Genomic DNA, 5,355 nt, shown 5'->3' with positions numbered 1-5,355 from the left:
CCACTTTCCAAAGTGTATTTGCAAATGTTGTATGTGTTAATTCTCAAAAGAGGTGGAAAGAAGGATTACTGTTAAACCCCAGAAGTGGGGGGCCCTGGTGATGGGGCAGACTGCGGACCGTCCTGGCCTCCTCCCTGCCCTGGACTGCCCCCACGCCTTCTTCCGCGCTGTTCAGACAGAGTGGATCCTGTGGCCAAGATGATCAGCAGGTATTTTGCAGAATCAGGTTATCCGGTCACTCCTGGGTGGTGCTAGAAGCTTAGCCAGCTTTGGAGATGGGGTTCACCGGCCAGGTGGTTACATGAGGTCACCAGCTGCGGATGTGACCAGCTTACATGTGGGAAAGCCTGGAGTCTTCTGGGCCCACTGTGTTTTGACTCATCTAAAGTGAGCCCGGGGTCATGACCTTATCCTCAGGTTTGGTGTAAATTACATGCCGTCAGTCTCTATGTTAACATTGAAAAGCCACTCTTTCAGGACCCTGTTGCTGGGTTAGGTCATTTCTACAGGCCTGTGAGGGCCGAGGCCCCGCCTCCTCTGCTGGAACCCGTGATCCCTGCAGGGCAGAAGTGCAGAGGCTGACCAGCGCTGGCCTGCAGGCGGGCACAGAAGGCCTTCTGGGCCGTGGCTCCGATCCAGAGAGCTTTGTTTCCCTGAAGAGCACATCTGTGCTAAGTCTACTTGCATATAATTTGTACAGTAGGTGCAACTATTTTATGGCGGTCTGTGTGGTTTTTTAAAAGCTGCCTTTACAAAGGATCCGTTCAAATGACCATTCTCTCATTTTCCTCCTCTGTGATGCTGTCCGTAATTATTTGGAACAAGCCCTTTCAGATAGTCATCTCCACGCCCTTGGGCCCTCATCACACAGCTGGGCTATACCTCCGTGGGGCAAGGCATGTGGCCCGTGCATCTCAGCACCAACAGCAGTGCCTGGCGTAGCGTGGGCACATGGCAGATGCTTGTTGAATGAATAAGAGGAGTGAGTTCTATGAGATCACTCACTGTATTTATTTCCTGTGGCTCCTGTAAAAGTTGCCAGACACTAGGTGGCTTAAAACAACAGAAACAACAGAAATTTGTTCTCTTACAGTTCTGGTGGCCGTTAAGGGCACAGTCAGTATCACTGGGCTGAATTCATTGCAGGGAGGAAGACAATTCTGACTCCACGTTGTAACTGTTCCTTTGACTTGCTTTTCGTTGCTTTTGTTATTATAACCATACTTAATAGCTTGGCTCAGAGGACACTGTCCTTTGTTGACTGTAAATTAGAGCTTTTGTTCACCTCATAGAGAGATAATCTATCCCTGTCCACCTATTGTTCAGTGGCTCAGTCGTGTCCGACTGTTTGCGACCCCATGGACTGCAGCATGCCAGGCCTCCCTGTCCATCACCAATTCCCAGAGTTTACTCAAACTCATGTCCATTGAGTCATTCATGCCATCCAACCATCTCATCCTCTGTCGTCCCCTTCTCTCCCGCCTTCAGTCTTTCCCAGCATCAGGGTCTTTTCCATGAGTCAGCTCTTTGCATCAGGTGATGCAAAGTATTGGAGCTTCAGCTTCAGCATCAGTCCTTCCAATGAATATTCAGGACTGATTTTCATTAGGATTGACGGGTTGGATCTCCTTGCAGTCCAAGGGACTCTCAAAAGTCTTCTCCAACATCACACAGTTCAAAAGCATCAATTCTTGGGCGCTCAGCTTTCTTTATGATCCAACTCTCACATCTATACATAACTACGGGAAAAACCATAACCTTGACTAGACAGACCTTTGTTGGCAAAGTAATGTCTCTGCTTTTTAATATGCTGTCTAGGTTGGTCATAGTCTTTCTTCCAAGGAGCAAAGTGTCTTTTAATTTCATGGCTGTAGTCACCATCTGCAGTGATTTTGGAGTCAAAGAAAATATGAGCCCACCTATGAATGGCTACAAAAAAAGAGGAGAGTAACACACCCCTTTCCAAAGGCTGGCTCTTCCTGAAGATGTTTTGCAAGACTGAAGACCCTGCTTACTTCCTCACTGCCTCTCCCTCTCTAGTCTGCCTTTTGACTTGAGTTCCTCATTCTTCTGTCTCTTTGGCTCTATAAAAGAACCTGGCATCCAGACCCCAACAAGATGGTTACTTTGAGGCGCTAGCCTGCCACCTTGTTGGTCAGCTGGCTCTCCGAATGAAGTCGTTTTCCTGGCCTCAACACCTGTCTCTCGGATTCATTGGCCTGTCCTGTGGTGAGCAGGGCGAGCTTGGACTTGGTAACAAAATCAAGGTGTCAGCAGAGATGAGACGCTCTGGGGGTCCTAGGGAGAATCTATTCCTGATCCGTCTGGCCTCCGGAGCCCTCCTGGGTTGTGGCCGCATCACTCCAGGGTCTGCCCCGTGGTCACATCACCTTCTCTCCTGGGTGACATCACTCCAGGGTCCGCCCCGTGGTCACATCGCCGTCTCTCCTGTGTGACATCACTCCAGAGTCCGCCCCGTGGTCACATCGCCGTCTCTCCTGTGTGACATCACTCCAGGGTCTGCCCCGTGGTCACATCACCTTCTCTCCTGTGTGACATCACTCCAGGGTCCGCCCAGTGGTCACATCACCTTCTCTCCTGTGTGCATCACTCCAGGGTCTGCCCCGTGGTCACATCACCTTCTCTTCTGTGTGACATCACTCCAGGGTCTGCCCAGTGGTCACATCACCTTCTCTCCTGTGTGACATCACTCCAGGGTCCGCCCCTGTGGTCACATCACCTTCTCTCCTGTGTGACATCACTCCAGGGTCTGCCCCTGTGGTCACATCGCCTTCTCTCCTGTGTGACATCACTCCAGGGTCTGCCCAGTGGTCACATCACCTTCTCTCCTGTGTGACATCACTCCAGGGTCCGCCCCTGTGGTCACATCACCTTCTCTCCTGTGTGACATCACTCCAGGGTCTGCCCCTGTGGTCACATCGCCTTCTCTCCTGTGTGACATCACTCCAGGGTCTGCCCTGTGGTCACATCGCCTTCTCTCCTGTGTGACATCACTCCAGGGTCCGCCCCGTGGTCACATCACCTTCTCTCCTGTGTGACATCACTCCAGGGTCTGCCCTCTGGTCACATCGCCTTCTCTCCTGTGTGACATCACTCCAGGGTCTGCCCCGTGGTCACATCGCCTTCTCTCCTGTGTGACATCACTCCAGGGTCTGCCCCGTGGTCACATCACCTTCTCTCCTGTGTGACATCACTCCAGGGTCCGCCCCGTGGTCACATCGCCTTCTCTCCTGTGTGACATCACTCCAGGGTCTGCCCCGTGGTCACATCGCCTTCTCTCCTGTGTGACATCACTCCAGGGTCTGCCCCTGTGGTCACATCGCCTTCTCTCCTGTGTGACATCACTCCAGGGTCTGCCCCGTGGTCACATCACCTTCTCTCCTGTGTGACATCACTCCAGGGTCCGCCCCGTGGTCACATCACCTTCTCTCCTGTGTGACATCACTCCAGGGTCTGCCCCGTGGTCACATCACCTTCTCTCCTGTGTGACATCACTCCAGGGTCTGCCCTGTGGTCCCATCGCCGTCTCTCCTGTGTGCATCTGATCCCCCTCTTATAAGGCCTCATGTGATTACATGTGGGGCCCATCAGGACAGCCAGAGTAATCTCCCCACATCAAGACTCTTAATATCACCTACAAAATTCTCCTGCCTCCCTTTTTCTCTGTGTAAGGTAACACTCACAAGTTCTAGGTGTAGGAAGTGGAAATCTTCTGGGGGCCATGGTTCAGCCTACCATGCTCACAAAGCGGATAGAAACCCACCCAAAGCTGGGCTGGCCCTCACTGAGCAGTGTGGTTGGGAAGCGGGGAAGGATGCTTCTGTCCCTGAACACTGTAAATTCAGGGAAAGTGTCACAGAGATCTCTGGCTCATGGGGGAGACCTCATGCCCACATTTGGGGACTATATTACTACAAACAGGTGAGAACCAGGTGTAACCACCGCCTGTCACCCTCAGAGTCTGTGCTTTCAGCAGACCCACACTCGCCAACCCCAGAGCAGGTTCTCGACCTGAATCTTGGGTGGCAGTGACAGGTTCAGGAAAGGCATCCCTCCCCAGGGGGACCCTGGTCCTAGGGCTTCCTGGGGTGTCTCTGTGGGGAGCTCCATCTCTTTCTGATTGAGAAGATAAGTCATCCTTCCCTTGCACGCCCACAGCCTGGTAAGTGAGGGGTGGGTGGAAGCAGCAGACAAGGGCGTAGTGATAATTTGGAAAGGTCAGATGCCAGATAAAGAAAGGTCAGATACGGCAGAAACGCGCCAAGCTGTCAGGCTCAAGCTTGTGGCAGGTTTTGCTTTTTCTGACCCCCAGGACCTGCGGGTTCTGCTGCTACCCTCTGTCCCCAAACAGATGGTGAAAACGAAAGGCTGTAAGAAAATAGGGCTGAAGAATTGATGCTTTTGAACTGTGGTGTTGGAGAAGACTCTAGAGAGTTCCTTGGACTGCAAGGAGATCCAACCAGTCCATCCTAAAAGGAATCAGTCCTGAATATTCATTGGAAGGACTGATGCTGAAGGTGAAGCTCTAATACTTTGGCCACCTGATATGAAGAGCTGACTCATTGGAAAAGACCCTGATGCTGGGGAAGATTGAAGGCAGGAGGAGAAGGGGATGACAGAATGAGATGGTTGGATGGCATGACTGACTTGATGGACATGAGTTTGAGCAAACTCCAGAAGTTGGTGATGGACAGGGAGGCCTGGCGTGCTGCAATCCATGGGATTGTGAAGAGTTGGACATGACTGAGCGACTGAACTGAGCTGAAGAAAATAGACAGGGGCTGGTTGGCTGGATTTAGTGGGTTTATCCATGCTCGCTCGCCTTCCAGTTGCCTTCCTACTCAATGCCCTGTGCCGGGGTCCAGCCTCGGCAGGATCCAGGGGGTACCCTCAGGATGAACGGCATCAGCGAGAGAGAGAGAGAGAGAGAGAGAGAGAGAGAAGAAGAAGACACGTGAGACCAACCTTGATAGGGCCAAGTCTGTGTTTTATTTTTTGACAACTGGTTTTATACCCTTTCACAGAACGTTTTCAAGGTACAAGATGCTTACTCATGATTACACAGGATTAGTATTACATCATTTTGTTTTTTAGGAAAAGCAGGATGTTTTTTGTTTTCTAATTCTACAGTAATTCTTAGCACATGATCTTCTGGCCTTGGGGCTATTAACATTTTATGCAGGTCAGGTGAATGTAAACCTATTTTCTGTTTTTATGGTGACCTTAACTGAAAGGTAACAGTCTCATAGGGAAATAGTACAGAGTAGAATTATATTCTTGTTAATACAAAAATTAATCCTTCTGCAAAAGTTGTCAGTTGCGTTTATCTAAGAA

Source organism: Odocoileus virginianus, chromosome 15 (genome assembly GCF_023699985.2).
Source record: "Odocoileus virginianus isolate 20LAN1187 ecotype Illinois chromosome 15, Ovbor_1.2, whole genome shotgun sequence".
In the NCBI taxonomy this organism is placed as follows: Eukaryota; Metazoa; Chordata; class Mammalia; order Artiodactyla; family Cervidae; genus Odocoileus; species Odocoileus virginianus.
Note: the sequence above shows the minus strand (reverse complement) of the source record.